We start from the raw sequence: 23,829 nt of genomic DNA on the forward strand, positions 1-23,829 counted from the left end.
AGGGCTAGAACTTTGGAATGTTCTATTTCAAGTGCATGTTTAGGTAATTCGTTGAAGAGTACTGATACATTAGCGTAATAGGTAGTATTTATTTAACGTTCTATTCTGAAGACCTATCCTCTTAGAGGTACCTTTATTGCGGTTACGAAAATGACATTAGTGGTTACATTTATAACCCAACGGTTCTACTTGTGAACCACTTTCAAATGAAGAGGATACCAAAGTATTGTATCACCAGTCTTGCGGTTAACAGTGTGAAGTGTCGCCGAATGAAGTGTGTTCCTTCAACTTTAAAAAGTCGTATCTAAAGTAAAAATCAAATACATAAATACACACCAGTACATTGCAGAGACGAGCTTATCAACTATTGTAAACCGTTTGACGTTGTTGATAAAGAAAGTGGGTTATATATAAAGTGTGATCAAAAGGTTTCCGTTTGAGGGCGTTGTTGCAGCGGACATGCAACGTAGCGCGGATTCGATGCTGGTATATATAAGGACGGACATGTAGGCAAAGGGATTAGTGTGGACGTCGTGTCGTACCGAAGTGCGTACATTAAATGCGGCCACGTGAACTAGGGCGACGTCCAAACAGGACCAACGTGCTGTTACGCCGTTTCTTGGCTGCCAAAGGACAAACACCGGCTGACATCCATCGGGGAATGAAGACTGTGAATGGTGCAGCATGGCTATCGAAGACCACCGGTGTGAAATCGTGCATCAAGTTCCGAGAGGGTCGCACTTCGACACAAGACGCCGGGAGATCTGAAAGGCCACCCTCATCTATTACGGACTACAACAACAAGAAGTGGGTGGTTGATCCTCATCTCTTCCTGTCGGACGAGGATGTGCAGCAGGTGGTTTCGGTGTTTTACCACACGGGGATCTTCAATCAGGTCCGTCGGTGAAATGAGTGTCTCAGTGCTCACCGCGATTTTGCCTGATTCAGGTCTGTACGGCTGTCGAACGGAAACTTTTTAATCGCCCCATATAATTACAAAATATCCCTTCCAATAGCCTATAAATCGAATTTTTTAATATATTTCATGTTAATGACTGTATTCTAAAAGCTGCCTTTGATCTCAAGGTTAGGCTTTTAAATGGGTTCGATTCATACTCTGTCCGGTCGTAGATAACGGTGCCCAAATTCACCTCGGCTTGTCCGAAAACCGTTCACACATTCCCTTAAGGGACTCCGATATGGTGGAAAATGATGATATTTGTCCTTTTCGTTTTTTGCTGATTATTGATCTGTGGAATATCCTCTTTCATTTGGTGTATAATGCATACGTTTATGTAATCTAGAAATGCTTTAAATAAACGATTTAAGAGGAAGCAGTGTGGGCGTGGCAGTCTTCTCAGCGTTTCATCAACTGATTGTGCACCGAACCACGGAGTTTGACCCATGCATGATGCAATCGCAACCAAGGACAAACAGCAGCGAAAATATGTGCACACAAGGATGGTTTAGAATACGCTGTCATGGAGGAACTTAAGCCTACTTTCAGAGACCTATCTGATATACAGTTACTGGAAAAGTGTTGACATAGTCGTACCCAAAATCAGAATGAGTGCATCAAGAGTGTTACTTAGTCAAGAATTCCAAAAACAGTTTTTGTAGCAATTGATGCCATTCATTTTTTGTGCTTACGGTGCTGTAAAGAATTTTAACAATAGAAACTTGTCAAATTGTGAGGCATAGAAGGAAATTAATATTAGTATTGGGTATCACACCGTACGAGTCATGTACAAGCTTGACAAAGCAAAGGGGAAAGCATCGAGGGAAGTAGAATATGAGCCACGAGAGAAGAGGAGAAAACTGAAGATAAGGCTGGAAGAAAGCTACTCTCTCAGGACGATCCAGATGACCCACGTTATGGATCTGGAATGCAGCAGTTTCCCGTAAGCTTACCTGTTGAACGATTTACTGTACCTTTTCTCGGAAACTACCTGCATGAACTTCCCGAAATATTTACAGCTTGGAAGTATGTATTATTTAAAAACATAATTATGTCAAACAAAACAGCACTTTTGGAAATTCCTGTGATAATGTATTAGAAAACCATCATAGGTTCAACTTATTTTTTCAGACATGTACCATAATTAGTTGTTGAGGAAAGGTGAAATGAATTTTTGTAAAATATGCATGGGAAAGTTATACCTTACCGGAGCCCCTTAAATTGACGAATAAAATCATCATTTGTAAAGAAATCGGAAATGGAGTGCTGTGACCATTGACATATTTCGATTGCAATGTTTTACATTAATGAAACTTCAGGCAGAGTCCTAGAGTATTTACCGGCCATTTCCTCCAGGGCATACATCATCTAGGTAATTGCCTGAGATCTTTATTCTCTACGGAATTAGCGCAGTTTTACAGTTCGGCACCTTCCCTGAAGGAGGTGATGGTGATTATTGGTCTAAGAAGAAGTACAAGTGAGCAATCATCCCCTATTAATAATAATCGGGCTGGAAATGAAAAAGTTCCGACACTTCGAAGTATGAAGGTATCGGCTAAAGATAGACAAGGGCCACGAAGGGGGTGAAAATGAAAGTTCCCTTAGGCCTCGAATGTTATAATACCGCCCTGATCGGAAAATAACAAGAGTTGACCAAGGAAGGTCGGATAGGATAGATGAAAGTGAGGATCCTGGCACAAGTAAGTGGAAGCATTACAAGGACTCAGCAAAGGGTCTCGTGGCCGTCAACCCACGCTCCAAAGTTAAGAGCCTCTGGGGTTCCTTTTAGTCACCTCTTACTACAGCCTGGGGATGCCATGGATATTATTCACTATGTGTATTATGATGAACATAAATACCCAGTCCCCGAGCAAAGAAATCCCACATGAAATTGAATCTTGGAACCTCTGAAGTGAGGGTCATTACGTTGACCATTTAGGCTAGGAGCTCTACATTTATCCATGGATATATTACACTATAAAATTGGTTACCTAATTTGTACAAAGCCCTTTCCCATGTTGTAAATAATAATAATAATAATAATAATAATAATAATAATAATAATAATAATAATAATAATAATAATAATAATAATAAGAGGATGAATCCAAAGAGACTGGTACCCAGGACACTTAGTATACAAGAAAAGTCGAAGGCACAACCTTTAAGCCTTAAAGAAGTTCACAAGGACTTGGAAGAAGTAGGGATCCTGGAGGGTGATATGCAGGAAAAAACAACCTTGAGAAAGAAAATTGATGGAATAAGGATTGCACCGGAGAAACTTGTCAAGTCACGGAACATCTAGGTTGAAGAGCGGCAAAGGACTAGTAAACATTTTAGAACATTTGGAAGAAGTACAAAAAAAAAAAAAAAAAAAAAAAAAAAAGAAACGACTATGTTTGAGAGGTAGAGGGCCTGGTGGATTGTGTAAACGTGATCCAGAGATAAATAAATAAATAAATAAATAAATAAATAAATAAATAAATAAATAAATAAATAAGTGCTTGCAAGGGAGATAGATGTATCTTAAAACTTTGTTAACAGCAACAACAACAACAACAATATACTCTAAGATGTCTAACTCCGAGCGAGTGACTACGTGGCTTTTACTATCGTATCTGTGAGCTTGCATTAGGGAAATAGTGGGTTCGAACCTTACTGTCGGCAGCCCTAAGGGCGATTTTCCGTGGTTTCCCATTTTCAAAACAGGAGAATTATGGGGCTGTAATGAATACCACATTAGATTTCTTTCCTATCGTAGCCATTCCCTATCCCATACTCCTCTTTGAAAGTACGACGGAAAGCAAATTGTAAAAACAAAAGAACAAAAAGTTCAACATTTTGAAGAAAGAAATAACGAGTAACATTACACACACATATATATATTCGTGTTACAATGGTTTGTATTCTACTAATTAATTAAGAATTGAGCAGTTAGAAATGTTTTAAGTAAAGAAAGACATTATTACAACTATTGATGCCTCTCACATCTTCGCTATTTCTGAGATTAAAATTAAAGTACTGCTTCTATTAATAGATCTTCCTTTCATTACATCATACTCTTCTTTCAACGATTGTTATGATATCTCTCTACTGCTTTCTTTATATTTGCCGTTTTATCTTTGCTAGGAAATATTACTTTCTTAATTTGAAAAGAAATGCTTGTATATAAATATGTGCCTATTCGTTTCAAAATATGTATTGTCTTACAATTTAGCTCAGCATAATATTCGCGGTGTTACTCTATTCTGATGTCCGTGGCCATAAATATAAGCAAATCAAGGCAAAGTCATCTCTGCACAGGCTATGGAGGTCCTTGGAGAATGTGGAAGGTAAAGACTTCCACTATCCGTAACTTCGGCACTAGAAGAGGTAGATTGATTAGCTCTACGTCCGGCCTCCTTTGCCCCGAGGAATTAATCTAGTACTCATTTTTGGTGTAAGCTGAGAGAATCTCAGAACCATATGCACCTCCGGAATTGGAAACCTTATTTCTTACATTTTTAGACTTCCTCATGGGGAATCAAACGCACTTCCGTCATATGAATCGAGCACGTCTTTACCTCATTGGCCAGGCAGCCCCTAGTCGTAAACCTAGGGACTGAAAAATAAACTGTCAATAAATGTTTGCAGTCTTAAATACTAAAACAAAACTGTTGAGCGCATTGTGACATTCTTCTTCTTCTTCTTCTGGTAACAATCATTCAGTAATTTTCCCTATTTTGTGCTCCCGAATTAATGTCGGAGGTTCCATGTCCATGATAATCATCTCTTCCTAAGTCAATGTTTCCTTTCTCTCTTCCCTTCTATGATCAGTTGTATCAGGATTTATTTTTCATTTCAGAAGATATGACAGAAATAAGCTACCTTGTGGAGTTTTCTGATGACTTCCTGGCTTGATTTAGTACGCAGTCAATTAAGGGTACTTTGAAATTCTACGGTACACCCATATCTCCAAAGGCCTGCAGTCAGTTCACTGACCTAGCATTTAATACCCATCCTAAAGCTGTAACCAGCAACACTACACGCCAATGAGTTTTGATTTATACGTCACAATTTCCCTTCAAAAACATTCTTGCAATGCCAGTTGTAGTTTTGATTTCTACACCCAGTTTTTATTCTTGTTTTAGCCAGTCTCCTAGGTACTTGAAATGTAGTACCTATTCAGAGGTGATTCCATCAAGGGAGATAACAATATTGGTCGCTGATAACCAGGAAGTAGTAGGTTAGAATGCAAACTTAGTCAAGCAAGTAAGAAATGTACTCTACCTGCACGACGGTTATGTTATGAGTTTTGCATGAACTTTAGGGGTACGGCCATTCAGCACCCCTAGAACTTTGCTACTCGCGCTACATTGCGGAAGAACGAGCTAGACGACACTTCCTACTAACCAAATCAGTTTGTATTCTAACCTGTTACTGCTTAGAAATGCGCGATCTACTGATAACCACGATATCATTTTCTGAATGTTTACTTTAAGAACAAAACTGCTTGATGCCTTCGTTAATGTTGTTCAAAGGGAACTGAACATCTTATAAATTGTCAGCAAGGGCGTGGAGTATTAAAGCGTAACTTTCGATGTTATTTATTTATTTATTTATTTATTTATTTATTTATTTATTTATTTATTTATTTGTTTATTTATTTATTTATTTTACAATCTGATTAACGTCTCATGATGGTACATATTTCTTTCGAGTTATCAGAACGCTTTAGCGTCCTGTGGGTGGAGTGTAAGGATGCATTGGCTGTACCCACTCCATGTCGTAAGAGGCTGCTAATAGGGGAACAGCCTAGGAATCTGTACTAGTCGTCTCGTCTATTAAGCCGAAAAACATATCCATGATTCTATGCATTCACGAATAGCAGAGAAATGTAACATACATCTTCTTCCTTTAGCATTCATATTGTATTATCTACATAGTTTTACGTTCCCAGGTAATCTGTAAACAACAAGTGCTATACAAGCACAGTATAAGGGACAGCTTGTTTGCCTGGTATATCCAAAGGAAGAATGCGTATGTTGCAGATACATTAGTCCACCATTTTCTGTCTTCAGATGACATATGGTGTTAGAAATCATTCCCATGAATATTGAACATAAATGCAAATGAAACACACACACGCACATATGTCCTCCAAGATAATATATTACTCTGTGTGATGTACAGAACACATCCATCATTAAGGGAAATTAGAATTCAATATCATTAGTAAGAGCCAGGGATAGATTTATAAGTTAAAAATCAATCGCAGACATACAGTGTGTCGTGTACAATTAATGGGTGTAATTGCTCATACTCCATCACAGCAAGCTCATGACGTGGTTGTGAAATCTGGACAGGCCAATCTTCCCCCCTCATATGTGACAGACATTCAGTGTCATATTTCCCTTGAGGTTGTATCTTGGTCAGCTGTCACTTACGGATGGCCAGTATGTAACCATGGATACCACAAGAGGGTCATATTGTAGCTTATACATCCGTCTATAAGTTTGAATCTGGGAAATAAAAAAAGTTATTGACTTATGGAAATCAAGTTCTCAAGAAATCAAATTGTATACTATTCAGATATTTAGTAGCGAACCACTTGACAGTGCGGAAAAAGACGAGCTTGCATTCACGAGACAGTGTGTTCGGACCCCACTGTCGGCAGCCCTGAGGGTGATTTTCCGTGGTTTCCCATTTTCATACAAGGCAAATACTGGAGCTATGACTTAAAGAGGTATTTACGCACTCCTGCAGTGTCCTGTATATAAAATCCATTTTCCTTTATACCGAAATGAAAACACAGGGAATTCCTCTAATTGTCTGCATATCCATACGGGGCTAGGAGGCGTGACCAGTCCTAAGGAGAATAATGGACAAGAAACGAATTGTGAGGTATGATGTATTGATTTTCTGGCTACGATATATATTAAGGGTTACGTGAACAAGATATGAGGAAGTCTACGTAGTCTACTGGAAGATAGTTTGATAGCAGAAGTTAATTCGCAGAAAACATCCAATTGTGTGGTCTCGGTGTTACGGGCACACGTTTCGACATCCCGCAATATCGAGTTGGTGTCAGATATGTAATAAGTCGTAAAACGGGTTCAAACATTTGTTAAACAGTGAAATGATCAAGAATTCGCTTTACGTCTCATCAACATAGATAGGTTTTAGCGCAGCGATGGGATAGGAAAGGGCTGGGAATTGGAAGGAAGCGGCCGTGACCTTAATTAAGGTCAAGATACAGCATATGCCTGATGTAAAAATTCGAAACCACGGAAAAACAATATTCGGGGCTACTGACAGTGGGGGGTCGAACCCACTATATCCCGGATGCAAGCTGATAGCCGCGCGTCCCTACACGCATGGCCAGCTCGCCCGGTCAATAAAAATAATGTGGATGAAGGATTACCCTCATTCGTACAATCGTGCAATAATGTAAGCTGGTGAAAGAATATGGTCATCCCTTCCATGACAGAGATCACAATCTACGTTTTCCTATCTTCACCATCTCATCAAGAAAACTATACCCACCTCCATGTAGGCCGTGGAAAGCAAAGGCTTCCACAATCCGCAACCTGGGCAATAATTAGGGTAGAGTGGTTAGTTCTACGCTCGGACACACTTCCCCGAGAGGAATCAGCGTAGTCATTCCTGCTGTACTCACGATGGATGGTAAAAATGTGTAATGTATTAAATTTAAAAAGGGAGAGTTGCAAGAACTCCAGAAGAAGGACAGGAAGATACTGAGAAAAATTCTTGGAACTTGGAAGACTATTGTTGGACTTGTATGAAAAGGAGAAGTGATGAGGGCTACAATTACACTGAAAAGATCAGGGACACAATGCGGAAACAAAGGCTGAGGACGACAAACGACGGACCAAGAAGATTTACAAGGGAAAACAAGATGAAGAAGTATGCAGAAGAAGTCAGAATTACACTACAGAAGATAGTTCAGAAGAATAGTCGACAGTTTAAAATTATTTGAAGAGAAACCACTAAAACGGAGGCCCGAACGGATCATTTCTAAAGTGGAGAGAAAGACGAGAAGCGGAAAAATGAAGAGGTTTTGGAAAGAGAAGAGAAGAAAGGCCAAGAATCCTTATGTTCAATGTGATCCATAGACGGCCAAATTTGGAAATTTTTCTTTGACATGTTTGTATCATTTAATTACGATAAAACAAACGTACTTTAGATATCATGTTTTCACGAATGCCGTTTAATTTATTGACTCCCTGATGGTGAGTCGAACCACATCCTACTGCCTTTACCACCTCGGCTAGATGGAACTTTCATCATCATCATCATCATCATCATCATCATCATCATCATCATCATCATCATCATCATCATCATCAATTGTATATGTGGACCATAATGTTATTAAAAATTGAATTTCGGGAGTATTTTTCTATTTTCCTCCCATGGTTTTCCATTTCCTATCCTCTGGCAAACTCACTGCTTACTTCAATAAATACTTGTATGTCAATGCTCGTGAACCTAATAAAGGGCCGATGTACGGAAAGTCGCATTTCACTTCTCGACTTCCAACTCGTGACCAAAGCAGAAATGTAAAGTACCAGGTCTTAGTTATCTTGTTACATAAATTTTTAATTCATTTTATGTTCGCGTAAAAGCATGGAATTTATTATTTATATTTAAATCCTTTTATTCCCTTCATACTTTTCCCGACTTTAGATATTTTTTTCGTTATTTTTCCTTTTTTATATCTTTCATCATCACCTTCTTTTATTCGAAGTGCACATGTCATATTTCGCTCTCTTTCTGGGCCAACTTAGCTTTTAAATTGGAAATGTTTCAAGAACATCTCTCTCTTTCTTTATCTCTCATTCTCCATTGTTCTTTTTTTCCATCGCCATTTAAAGCCTAATCCTACCTCTGCTTCGCTTAGCGATACCAATTATTCTTTATCCCTTTCTTACATTCATTGAAGAGATATCTTTTCTCTCTCTCTCTCTTTCAATACAGTGGAAAAAATATCTATTCATTTAGTGCTACATTCTTTTTATTTCAACATTCTATTTTTTCAGTTTTGCCACCTCTTCTTTTCCTTTTGAAATTTCTCTTCTTATTTTCTGCTCGTCTTCCCAATTTATCTGAACCAATCCCTGACCCGAGTCATCCTTTCACGTTTTTAGATCTCCGTTTCTCCTTTCTACCACTCTTCACTTCTTTTCTCCGACAGAACTTCCTTTTCATTTTTCGCACCCCCTTCTCCTAAGAAATCTTTCCTTTCATTCTCCTTCCCCTTCCTTTCGACTTAGTTGTGACCATTCATTTTATCATTCGTTTCATGTCTCTTAATCCAATCGTGAGCGCGTCTCTTTTTTCATCTTGTTCCCCTCCTTTTTCCTCTTCTTGTCTGCCAGCCAGGTTTAATTTGCTACACGACTGGAATTGAGGCGCGTAACCTACAAGGGGGAGTAAAAGCGATTTTTTCTTCTTTCTCTTCGCCTGAAGCTCCCAGGACCTCCAGTATTAAGCCAAGTGCAGTGCAGGGAGGTGTAGATACAGCGGTAGCCTCTGAATGAAACCTTTCAAGCTTAAACGTGACGCTAACACAGAAGACCTACGGGCATGTCTCAGAAAAAAATTCAAATTGTTTCATTCTCACACGAACATCACCATCAGATATCCTTGCATAATGAGCAACATTATGCTGTCATTAAATATATTCAATGTTTACTTCGTGCCATTGCTGGCAGGACCTAGTGTTTACAGTGCACTATATCTTCTGGTATAGGCTAGAGCAATTTTGTTACTTTCATAGATATGTCTCTGTCTTATCCTTGGCTTTGACACTATGAAAGTGACTGAGGTATGAGCGATGCTAGTAATGCTATTCCTTCTGCAGCCAGTCGCTGCTATGAATGGTGTGAAAATGTTGTTCATAGGGTCGGTTGGTGTAGGCATTTTTAGTACGCTAGACAGACTGATATGTAATAGCAACTTCTGGCTCAATGAGGAAAGCAACGGGAAACTACATCACTCCTCATTTCCCTAGTATGCCTCTTAAGTGATACCTAAGCCATCTATGACAGCTGATGTCGGAGCTGTTGAGGATCCAAACACCCTTCGGGCTGATGACTAAACATACATACATACATACATACGTACATACATACGTACATACATACATACATACATACATACATACATACATACATACATACATACATACATACATACATGTTCACTTCGATTTTTACTAAGAAAAGGTAAATGAAATTTTTGAAATTACGGGTTATCTTAAATCATATTTTTAAACCATAAACGTCTCTTGAAATATAAACCCATAGGGCCCCATCAACGATTCTAGTAGCGTTTCGGAAACAAAAGTAGTTTCAAATTTTTGAAGTTTTAGTTATTCTATACTGAGCAGACAGTTGGACAGTAGATAATAGCTCTCTAAATCGTCTTACGGCATTTGAAATATTGATTTCTCGCAGAATGGCAAGGTATTTCTTAGAGTGACCTACCGACACAGGCCGGAGAAAGAAGACAACTAGTTTTGACTGTGAAGTGTCAAAAATATGAATAATTTCTTGCACAATTTATATAACGTCCTCCAACTGATCCTCAAGGGGAAAATAAGCAGGCGAAACTCTCTGTGGTTACGAATAATCAGCTCACTCCACACCCGACCCCGTAATGAAACGAGACGAAGACTGGACACAGTACTACTATCCTGGGAGAATATACAGGGTGATCCAAAAGCAATATGTCACAGAATGTTGTAGGATACACGTGATTGACATGACATGGGGTTTTATTGACACAAAAATAAAGTACACAAAATTACCAACAGATCGTGCTCGACAGCAACAGGTCAGGTACAAATGATCAGACATGCTTGGCGTGACACGGAGTTTTATTTATACCAATAACGAGTGCACAAACAGGCCAACAGATGGCGCTGGACAGCAACACTCAGTGATGCCACATGAGACCCCTCTGCGGTATAAAACGAGCTGGCGTGAGAGAGGGACTCAGATGCGCTGCATGTCGTGCTTGGCCTCCACGGTCCCCCGACCTCAATCCGTGTGGTTATTTCTTATGGGGTTACCTAAAGTCGCAAGTCTATCGTGATTTTCCGACCTCATTAGGGATGCTAAAGAGAATGGCAATTTCTCACCATACCTACGGATGTGCTGTACAGTGCTGTTCACAACATTGACCCCCGACTACAGGCATTGTTGACGAATGACGACCGACATGTTCAGCATGTCTTATGAAGAACATCGTATTTGCTAAAACTCAATTGGTATGCTAATTATTGCTCGTGTATCGTATGCAGCGCCATCGGTTGGTCAGTTTGTGTACTTTACATTTGGTGTCAATAAAACTCAATGTCATGCCAATTATGTGTGTCAATCATTACCTCCAACATTCCGTGAAGTATTGCCTCGTCAAATGTTAGCGAACTTTTCGGTCACCCTGGACAAACTAAATACTTGGTATTGTCTACCTGTTCCAGTTTTGCGATTTTTGACGTGACATTCAATCCCGTTACGTTTGTTAGTAATAATAATAATAATAATATTTGTTTTACGTCCCACTAACTACTTTTACGGTTTTAGGATACGCCGAGGTGCCGGAATTTAGTCCCGCAGGCATTCTGTTACGTTCCAGTAAATCTACCGTCACGAGGCTGTCGTATTTCAGCACCTTCAAATACCACCGGACTGAGGCAGAATCGAACCTGTCAAGTTAGGATCAGAACGCCAGCGCCTCAACCATCTGAGCCACTCAGCCCGGTGTTACGTTTGTTCGTTTTACTATAATAATAATAATAATAATAATAATAATAATAATAATAATAATAATAATAATAATAATAATAATAATAATAATAATAATAATAATAATAGTTATGAAAATCCGTCTCGAAAGGTCGAATGTCAGGTGGGGAATACGAAACTGAAATCCGCGGATAATTTCGGACAGATCAAGTATTTATTTTTACAGCTTGGTAGTAACTTAAGCGAAATGATAAAGAAGTGTAAGCAAGGTTTACGCAGTGTGTTCGTAGTGTCGATGAAGGAAGTGAGCTATGAAACGAAAGTACCTTCCAATCGCTTTGTGCTCAGATAGGCTCTGTTGTACAGGGAGGGTTCTGGATGCTGAGCTAGTACTTGGTATTTATTTAAACATCGATCTGAAGTCAGCCCCTGGTCAAGAGTCGATCTCCATCATGCGCGATACGTTCATCTTCGTATTAAACCACGACCCAGTCACTTCCATCCTCCTGTGGGTGGGGGCGTAGAATAACCCCCGCAGTATCCCCTGCCTGTCACAAGATGTGGCGTTAAAAGTGCCCCGGCGGCTCTGAACTTGGGAGCGTAGGTTGGCTACCATGCTGACCTAGCTCACTCCTAGCGTTGCTTCAATTTACTTGTGCCAGGCTCCTCACTTTCATCCATCCTATTGACCTTCCTTGGTCAACACTTCATCCTTTACGACTCCGACGCTGTTACATCACGAGGCCTACAGGGTCTTCTATTTTCACGCCCTTCTTGACCCTTGTCCTTCTTTGGCTGATATCTCCATTTATCGAAGTGTTGCACCCATTCCATTTTTTCATCTGAATAGTGTTATATAGAGGATGGTGCCCAGTTGTACTTCCTGTTAGAACAATAATCATCACCACCTCGGAGGAGTAATGCGATGTTCTGTTTAGTCGCCTCGTAAACCACTTAAGAACAAAACTGCACGTTTAGTACTTTTCTTATCACAGTCCATTGTCGAGTACAACTAATGTTTCCAAATCTGTGTATGTACTGAACCCATAATTCTACAAGTTCAAGGGTTTTATTATTCGCTAAAAATACATACTCATGTACTTAAGTTGAGACACTCTCACGTCACACACGTTCATTTTCTCCGCTACGTGAAAAGCAGGTCGCTGCATGCAGCGTGGGTCTCGGTCCACAAGAGGCCACGGGTGGTACGCTGTCCGACAGCTCTGCACTCCGACCGAGCAGAGGAGGGGTGGCCACAGCTCTAACGTCGCTCTATGCCTCTGTATTCGAGAGACGGAGAGGGGCTGGTCCACCCCATCGTCTGTCCTGAGAATGGTTTTCCGTGGTTTTCCATTCTCCTGCACTAAGGCGAATGCCGGGACAGTTCCTATTAGAGACCACGGCTGCCAACCCTCTTACTTTTATCGCACATCTCCCTCTCCGATACAAATCTCTCAGGCTGAGAGATGGCGTAACCGTCTAGGAGGCATGTCTCCTACTTCAGGGAAGAAAATAATTGTGACTCTTCGATAGCTCTATCAAACTAAAGAGAAATTTCGAAAATCACTTCCGGCCTAAATGCACTTCCGGAATAGCAGCCTAAAATTGCTTGTTTCTTTACTCGCCTTCTTTTGAACTAAAATCATACCCAGATTAACTTATTTACGTAATTATTTATGTAATTACTTCAATACTCTCTCGAGTTTATTGATTTTTTGAAAAATATCCACACCAAATGTTGCCATAAAAACTTAAGTGAAACTCTGGATTGACTCACATTAGCGCTCGTAGTGGTGCTTAAGTGAAACAATGCATTGACTCACATTAGCGCCCGTAGTGGTGCTTAAGTGAAACTCAGCATTGACACACATTAGCACCCGTAGTGGTGTTTAAGTGAAACAATGCATTGACTCATATCAGCGCTCGTAGTGGTGCTTAAGTGAAACAATGCATTGACTCACATTAGCGCACGTAGTGGTGCTTAAGTGAAACAATGCATTGACTCATATCAGCGCTCGTAGTGGTGCTTAAGTGAAACAATGCATTGACACACATTAGCGCTCGTAGTGGTGTTTAAGTGAAACAATGCATTGACTCATATCAGCGCTCGTAGTGGTGCTTAAGTGAAACAATGCATTGACTCACATTAGCGCCCGTAGTGGTGCTTAAGTGAAACAATGCATTGACTCACATTAGCGCCCGTCGTGGTACTTAAGTGAAACTCTGCATTGACACACATTAGCACCCGTAGTGGTGATTAAGTGAAACAATGCATTGACTCATATTAGCGCTCGTAGTGGTGCTTAAGTAAAACAATGCATTGACTTACATTAGCGCTCGTAGTGGTGCTTAAGTGAAACTCTGCATTGACTCACATTAGCGCTCGTAGTGGTGCTTAAGTGAAACTGTGCATTGGCTCACATTAGCGCTCGTAGTGGTGCTTAAGTGAAACTCTGAATTGACTCACATTAGCACCCGTAGTGGTGCTTAATTGAAATTCTGTATTGACACACATTAGCGCCCGTAGTGGTGTTTAAGTGAAACTCTGCATTGACTCACATTAGCGCCCGTAGTGGTGCTTAAGTGAAACAATGCACTGACTCACATTAGCGCTCGTAGTGGTGCTTAAGTGAAACTCTGCATTGACTCACATTAGCGCTCGTAGTGGTGCTTAAGTGAAACTCTGCATTGACTCACATTAGCGCTCGTCGTAGTGCTTAAGTGAAACAATGCATTGACTCACATTAGCGCTCGTCGTAGTGCTTAAGTGACCAATGCACTGACTCACATTAGCGCTCGTAGTGGTGCTTAAGTGAAACTCTGCATTGACTCACATTAGCGCCCGTAGTGGTGCTTAAGTGAAACAATGCATTGACTCACATTAGCGCTCGTCGTAGTGCTTAAGTGACCAATGCACTGACTCACATTAGCGCTCGTAGTGGTGCTTAAGTGAAACTCTGCATTGACTCACATTAGCGCTCGTAATGGTGCTTAAGTGAAACTCTGCATTGACTCACATTAGCGCTCGTAGTGGTGCTTAAGTGAAACTGTGCATTGGCTCACATTAGCACCCGTAGTGGTGCTTAAATGAAATTCTGCATTGACTCTCATTAGCGCTCGTAATGGTGCTTAAGTGAAACTCTGCATTGACTCACATTAGCGCTCGTCGTAGTGCTTAAGTGTAACAATGCAATTGACTCACATTAGCGCTCGTCGTGGTGCTTAAGTGAAACTCTGCATTGACTCACATTAGCGCCCGTAGTGGTGCTTAAGTGAAACAATGCACTGACTCACATTAGCGCTCGTAGAGGTGCTTAAGTGAAACTCTGCATTGACTCACATTAGCGCTCGTAGTGGTGCTTAAGTGAAACTCTGCATTGACTCACATTAGCGCTCGTAGTGGTGCTTAAGTGAAACTCTGCATTGACTCACATTAGCGCTCGTAGTGGTAAAAAAGGCTAGCTGCTATGTAATCGACCGGATAACGATGATTAAAAAATAATTGTAATTTTTAAGAATAAATTATTTAATATATTCTCAAGGTTTATTATATTTTATATACCTAAAATTCGTAGCTCATATCCTTCGGATGTTTTCAACATTGAGGGCTAGAAATGTGGATTTCCACTTCGTAAAGGTAATTAACAAGAGAAAATGTCGTTGTTATGTAACTACTCAGGTTATAGGATACTGCACGAGGCACTACAGTGAGAGGGGGTTACTGACGCTCTTGATGAAGTGCGGCTCACACACAGGGGGGTTTATTAACAGTATGGGTGGCTGTTGCAGGGTGGGGGGGGGCAAGGAAGGAATTTGAGCCCCCACAAAGTAGTTTGTACACATACCGTATGGACACTTTCAGCGTTAGTGTTGCTATTAATGATGATGATGATGGTGGTGGTGATGACGGGGAAGCATTGGACATTCCCAAACAAGACAAGGACCTAATAGAATTTGCGGCTCATTCCGTGTTGACTGGAATCTCGGTAATTCGTGGAGTATGATCAGGCTCTGTGGTATGAAAATGATTGACACGTACGCAGGGATTGTGTCCATGTACAGTCACTTCGCGTTAATATATGACATAAGCGAGTAAGTTCTTGAATGCAAATGTATTAGTTACTGTGAACAACAGTTTTGAGCTTGCTGTTATCTTAGCACAGTGATGAACAACCAAGTATTTATTTAATTAAGAAAAATATTATGAGGATCAAATTATAAGTGAACAACTTGGTGTTCTTCAATATTAATGTTACCTTTCCTCATGCAGAGTGAGTCTTTTGACATGAATATGACTGGAGGTCAGCCGAAAATTACCGTCACGACATTAGCGATACAACATGTATGACGTGATGTTACCTAGCAACCTGCAGGCTGTGATGTGAAGTATTTATTGATGGTCATGACTGAGAGACATACTAGACATACTGTATTATCACAAAGGGACGCTAGAGTACAATGGTCGATGCGGTATTGGCTGCGATGTGAAGGACTGATTGTTGGTCAAGACTGAGAGGTACATAGAAGGTCTCATCTCGTCATACCCTTGGACAGGTTATTGTTTCATTCCAAGCAGTTTCTTAGGCCCTAAGCATGTGTTCCCTTATTAATGCTCTGCATCCTACACGTTGACCCCAAATTAAATACAGATGTCTCTGCAAAACGATTGGTAACGTGCAAATATACTAATCGTTTTAATTTTGAGTAACATATAATATCTATATATATAAAACAAGAGTTTTGTCTGTACATTGCTCAGAATTTGAAAATAATGGTATTTCTGTATCGGTCATGTCCATAGTAACAAGAAAATGCACTTTTTACTTTTCCGTAATTTCTGTCTGTCTGTCTGTCTGTCTGTCTGTATGTACACGCATCACGAGAGAACGGTTGAAGAGAATTTAATGAAAATCGGTATGTGAAGTCGGGGGATGAGCCTCTACAATCTAGGCTATAAATCATTTTACTCACGCTGAGTGAAATGGTAGTTTAGGGGAAGGCCTAAAATTGAATTCTCAACTATTTATGTTATTAGTGGTGTAATGAAAATCGGTATGTGAAGTTGGGGGATGAGCCGCTACAATCTAGGCTATAAATCATTTTACTCACGCTGAGTGAAATGGTAGTTTAGGGGAAGGCCTAAAATTGAATTCTCAACTTTATGTTATTAGTGGTCGTATTTTAAAGAAAATGGGTATGCAAAGTTGGGGAATAAATTGCTACAATCTAGGTTATCAATAATTGTATTCACTCTGAGAAAAATGGTAGTTTAGGGGAAGGCCTAAAATTTAACTTCTCAAATATTGTTGTTATTAGTAGTCCTATCTTGATGAAAGTCAGGAAATAAGTCGCTATAGTCTAGGCTGTAAATTATTTTATTCACGCTGAGTGAAATGGTAGTTTAGGGGAAGGCCTAAAATGTAATTCTCAAATATTTCTTATTAGAAGTGTAGTCGATGAATGCTAGATAACTAAGGTTAGTATTAAATTTCCTATTATTCATGTCTTATACATACCGTACTGGCTATGATCAGCAAGATATTCATGAATTTGGATTTTTGTTACTAAGTCCATATCAGCGGCGAGTAACGAGAAAATCGGTAAACAGTATTTAATGAAAATCGGTATGTAAAGTCGGAGAATAAGAAACTACAGTTTACGGTATAAAATATTTTTATAAATCACAGAGTCGAAAGAAAACTAAATGTGTAGGCCTACAATATAGAAAGCTCATAACATTGATCAACAATAACATTACATTGACCATTGTTTGTCGTGATGTGCTTTGTGTCTTCTGTTGCCCCTCATCTCCGGTAGATAGGATTACTGCTGCGTACAGAGTATTTTTTATTTGATTTCCGTCGCACCGACATAGATAGATTTTAGGCGACGATGGGATAGGAAAGGGCTAGGAGTGCCTTAGGCCTTAATTAAGGTACAGGCCCAGCATTTGACTGGTGTGAATGTGGGAAACCACGGAATACCATCTTCAGCGCTGCCGACAATGGGGTTCGAATCTACTATCTCTCGGATGCAAGCTCACAGCTGCGCGATCCTAACCACACGGCCAACTCGCCCGGTACAGTCATTATTAGTAGGGAAGCCAATTATGTTTTGATTCAAACATTGCAAACACAATTAAAAACAAAAATAAAAAAATGGAATCCCCCATTCATATTATTTTCTGGTATATTTTAATAGTACATTATATAAGAAGCCTATAATAACAATAATTACTGTCGGCAGCCCTGAAAATGGTTTTCCGTGGTTTCCCATTTTCACACCAGGCAAATGCTGGGGCTGTACCTTAATTAAGGCCACGGCCGCTTCCTTCCCACTCCTAGCCATTTCCTGTCCCATCGTCGCCGTAAGACCTATCTGTGTCGGTGCGACGTAAAACAACTAGCAAACAAAAAAATAACAATAATTAAGACACGAGCCTATCGCTTCGCTCGTTTTATAATTTACTACGAGTTGCATACGACTGTATATACTCGACGATAATTATCACTCTATTTTTTAAATATTCATAAATTTCTGTTGAGATGTCGCTTGGGAGTTGAGTTTACTGAACAGAGCGCATGCGCTGGTTATTGATTTTCCGTGACTGGATCAGATACCTTTACAATGTCATACGTTTTCAAAGCTTTGATAGACGGTTATCATAACCTAGCTTTACTTCAATTACAACTTGTTTATTGTACAGTTGGTGAAGTGGATTTGCGGGAATGTGCCGTGTGGTTGTGGAAAATTGGAAGAAGAAGGTACATTGATGTTAATGTGTGTCCGACGTGTTTCATTTTGGAAAAAAAGTTCGAACCTAGTGCGTTAAGCGCAGGCGCGATGCTATCCTTACCTGATTGGTCAAGCAATTGTATCATAATGAAAATATGAACTCTGATTGGTGGAGAACCTGTATCATAATGAAAATATGAACTCTGATTGGTGGAGAATCTGTATCATAATGAAACTTAAACTATATGAGCCTCACTAAGATTCAGTTTTTCGGAATATAATACTTATATTTCGGCATCATGTACCTTAATGGGTAGTCTTTCGAATGTATCGAATCTCATCTTCGGATCTATTATAAAGCCATTTCGATGGTCTTTGCAGGCTCTCATGTTCATTTGACGGGCGCTGCCTGTAATAGAAAAACCGTGAACCTCCTTGAAGACTGTAAAGTTTCTTTAACGCTTGATGAACGACAGATTGTATTTTATGGTGTCTAGTATTTCGTAAAGCTTCTCCATGCGAGCAGTAACCGAGGACGTGAGCAGGTGTTCATACCTTGTTGTGGCAGCGCCAACAACGGTTTGTGTCCATGGTCCAGCCTGGAATAGCTCGTACGGCCACTACCTTACCTGCCATTTACAAGATAATTCTTTTTTTTTTTTTTTTTTTGCTTTACGTCGCACCGACACAGATAGGTCGTATGGCGACGATGGGTCGAGAAAGGGCTAGGAGTGGGAAGGAAGCGGCCGTGGCCTTAATTAAGGTACAGCCCCAGCATTTGCCTGGTGTGAAAATGGGAAACCATGGAAAACCATTTTCGGGGCTGCCGACAGTGGGGTTCGAACCTACTATCTCCCGAATACTGGATACTGGCCGCACTTAAGCGACTGCAGCTATCGAGCTCGAATACCACATTTCAAAAGATTCTATTCTATTTCTTTCTGAGCTAGTTATCGTCCATGTTTCACTTTCATACAATGCCACGCTCCGCACGAAAGTCTTCTAAAATATATTTGTAATTCCTATATCATTGTTGGAAGTCAGCAAATTCCTTTTCTTAAGAAAGCTCTTCCTTGCTTGTGCTAATCTACATTTTATGTCCTCCTTACTTCTGCCAACGTTAGTTATTTTACTACCCAAGTAACAATATTAATTTACTTCCTTTAAGACTTCATTTCCTAATTTAATATTTCGTGCATCACCTGCCTTAGTTCAACTGCACTCCATTACTTTTATTTTGGACTTATTTATTTTCATCTTGTACTCCTTACCCAAGACTTCGTCCATTCCATTCAGCAGCTTCTCAAGATCTTCTCCAGTCTCACATAAAATAACAATATCATCGGCAAATCTCAAGGTTTTAATTTCATCTCCTTGGATTGTGATTCCCTTTCCAAATTCCTCTTTGATTTCCTTTACTGCCTGTTCTATGTAAACATTGAAAACAATTTGAGACAAACTGCAGCCTTGCCCCACTCTTTTCTGGATTGCTGCTTCTTTTTCAAAGCCCTCGATTCTCATAACTGCAGACTGATTTTTATACAGATTGTAGATAATTCTTAGTTCTCGGTATCTCATCCAAATCACCTTCAGAATCTTAAATAGCTTGGTCCAATCAACATTATCGAATGCCTTTTCTAGATCTACGTACGTGGGCTTGTCCTTTTTGATTCGATCCTCTAACATAAGACGTAAAGTCAGGCTTGCTTCACGTGTTCATACATTTCTTCTGAAGCCAAATTGATCTTCTCCCAACTCAGCTTCAACTTCTTTTTCCATTCTACTGTAAATAATACGTGTTAAAATTAGACACTTAGACACTATAAAACAGTTGTATTACCAGTAGCATTGTATGCGTCAGAAACGACCACAATTGGAGTATCAGGCATCATAGACACAAAAAAATAGAACGTAAAATTCTCAGAAAAATATTTGAACCAATGCACAGAGATGGCATATGGATGAAACGACCTACCGAAGAGCTGTACCAGTACACTAACAGACTCACAGACATGATCAGGAAACGCAGACTAACTTTCTATGGGCACATACAGAGAAAGGACAGCAACAGACTTACAAAGAAAATCTTTGATGTAGTAAACAGTTCAAGCAAGATTACAAATTGGTATCATGAAATAGAGGAAGAGTTACGGCAGGTGGGGATCAACAGGCAAATGATAGGAGACAGAAAAGAATTCAGAAACAAAATTAGGAATACACAATTTATAGTAAAAGAGAAGAAGAAGGCAGGAACATAGTGGAAAGAACAAAGGAAACAAGAGCACAGTCAAAGAATGAAGGGATTTTGGGAAGAGAAGAGAAAGAAGGGAAAGAAGTGAAAATTGTGTCATTATGAGATATTCGAGTTCGAACACTGGCCATAAGGGCAATAATAATAATAATAATAATAATAATAATAATAATAATAATAATAATAATAATAATAATCGTATTATCTCGAGTACCGTGTGCAAGCATTTTAATTTGACGCCATCTGGCTGTTTGCTCGTCAGTTTCGACGTTCCATGTTACTCTCGATCTACTAGATCGCAGAGTAAACAGAGTAAACAGAATCTCTGTATGGTTGAGTTTTTAATGAATTTCATCAGGTAAACATCATATTTGCCACCCGGGCGAGTTGGCTGTGCGGTTAGGGGCACCCAGCTATTAGCTTACATCTGAGATATAGTGGGTTCGGAACCCACTGTTGGCGGCCCTGAAAATGGTTTTCCGTGGTTTCCCATTTTCACACCAGGCAAATGCTGCGGTTGTACCTTAATTAAGGCCACGGCCGCTTCCTTCCCACTCCTAGGCTTTTCCTGTCCCATCGTCGCTGTAAGACCTATATCTGTCCGTGCGACGTAAAACAAATAAAACAACCTCATCATATTTGCCTCCAGAGATTTTTTATATCCCAACATCGTACGATATGGAATGCTGAATGGTTTTTCTAACACCCTTCAAAACTCTGACTGCCTCTTCCTGGTTCGAACCCGCTATCTTGCGATCTGGAGGCCGACAGAGGGCGAAATAATTGTAGTAAAATAAGGGAAATGGAATCAATTTGCAGTAAATCCAATATAGTGAGGTTACAGTTGGGATAAACAGTATTCTGCGTTTGGTGTTCTTGCTGTAAGGGAGTGAAAAGTGTGTGGACTCTTATTCATTAGAAGAGAGAGTCAGCAAGCACTTCGTATGGCTGACCACGGTGTCAGATCATATAGACTTCACGCCTTAACGATCATGGCCATCAGGCGCTGAAAATAATGAAAAAGAAAATCCACAGTCTGTTTCCAGTCACTCGACTGGTTCAGAAATACAATGAATGAAGCCCCCAACTAGTGGCGAGGATAGGAACCGTGCCGGCTGCCGAAGCCTGTCGCACTCTTCTGGGACAATGATTAATGACTGACAGATGAAATGATATTTTGGAAGGAGAGAGTAAATCGGAGTACCCAGAGAAAAACCTGTGCCACCTCCGCTTGGTCCAGCAAGAGTCTCACATGGAGTGACCGTAATTTGAACCACTGAACACAGAGATGAGAGGCGGACGCGCTGCCACCTAAGCCATGGAGGCTCCTTCTGGAAATAAGAAAGTACATAATTAAGCCGCGATCACTGTTTTCCCAGTCCTAGACTTGTCCTATCCCATCGTCGTTCTCTCTGTTGGTGCGATGTAAAACTAACAGGAAACATATTACCCGTTTATAGCGCTAGTAATGTGAGCACTCTCACCTCGCACAGACACACGGGTTATGGTATTAGCAATGGAGATCCGTGATTCAGCTCTGAATATGATGCGACTGCACTGCAAACCAGAACCGTTTCTGCTCTATGTTAACGCATTGCGCGGGGACCTCATTGTCTAGCTGATGGCAAACATGACACGGGGTGTAACTACATCAAGACAGCAAGTACAGCTGTCAGTGGTCTCCTCCTGGTGATTTTTTTCTCGATCTATCGGAACCCCCACGACGCACAGTAGTCAGATGTACTTAATTATCTGAACACGTTACCGTTCTGAGATTATTTTAACGTAGACTAACGTTTCTCGACAACGGGTACATGGAAAAAATTAAGACATATTGCAAAAACGTTGAAAATCGGAAACGTAGTTTTCATGAAATTGTGCTTCAAAGTATGTCAAAATTTGTACTAAATACGTGACGTCACACTCATACTCTGTTATAAGATGACGCTGTGTTGACTCGTGCATTCAGCTGGAGGTTAGCTGCCGTGAATATACACTGACTGACAGAGCAAATGCAACACCAAGAAGGAGTGGTCAGAACTTTATGCCAATTGCAGGGTAGACTGACGTCACTGAGGTATGCTCATGATGTGAAATGCGCCGCTGTGCTGCGCACGTAGCGAACGATAAATGGGACACGGCGTTGGCGAATGGCCCACTTCGTACCGTGATTTCTCAGCCGACAGTCATTGTAGAACGTGTTGTCGTGTGCCACAGGACACGTGTATAGCTAAGAATGCCAGGCCGCCGTCAACGGAGGCATTTCCAGCAGACAGACGACTTTACGAGGGGTATGGTGATCGGGCTGAGAAGGGCAGGTTGGTCGCTTCGTCAAATCGCAGCCGATACCCATAGGGATGTGTCCACGTTGCAGCGCCTGTGGCTAAGATGGTTGGCGCAGGGACATGTGGCACGTGCGAGGGGTCCAGGCGCAGCCCGAGTGACGTCAGCACGCGAGGATCGGCGCATCCGCCGCCAAGCGGTGGCAGCCCCGCACGCCACGTCAACCGCCATTCTTCAGCATGTGCAAGACACCCTGGCTGTTCCAATATCGACCAGAACAATTTCCCGTCGATTGGTTGAAGGAGGCCTGCACTCCCGGTGTCCGCTCAGAAGACTACCATTGACTCCACAGCATAGACGTGCACGCCTGGCATGGTGCCGGGTTAGAACGACTTGGATGAGGGAATGGCGGAAGGTCGTGTTCTCCGATGAGTCACGCTTCTGTTCTGTCAGTGATAGTCACCGCAGACGAGTGTGGCGTCGGCGTGGAGAAAGGTCAAATCCGGCAGTAACTGTGGCGCGCCCTACCGCTAGACAACGCGGCATCATGGTTTGGGGCGCTATTGCGTATGATTCCACGTCACCTCTAGTGCGTATTCAAGGCACGTTAAATGCCCACCGCTACGTGCAGCATGTGCTGCGGCCGGTGGCACTCCCGTACCTTCAGGGGCTGCCCAATGCTCTGTTTCAGCAGGATAATGCCCGCCCACACACTGCTCGCATCTCCCAACAGGCTCTACGAGGTGTACAGATGCTTCCGTGGCCAGCGTACTCTCCGGATCTCTCACCAATCGAACACGTGTGGGATCTCATTGGACGCCGTTTGCAAACTCTGCCCCAGCCTCGTA

Source organism: Anabrus simplex, chromosome 14 (assembly GCF_040414725.1).
Source record: "Anabrus simplex isolate iqAnaSimp1 chromosome 14, ASM4041472v1, whole genome shotgun sequence".
In the NCBI taxonomy this organism is placed as follows: domain Eukaryota; kingdom Metazoa; phylum Arthropoda; class Insecta; order Orthoptera; family Tettigoniidae; genus Anabrus; species Anabrus simplex.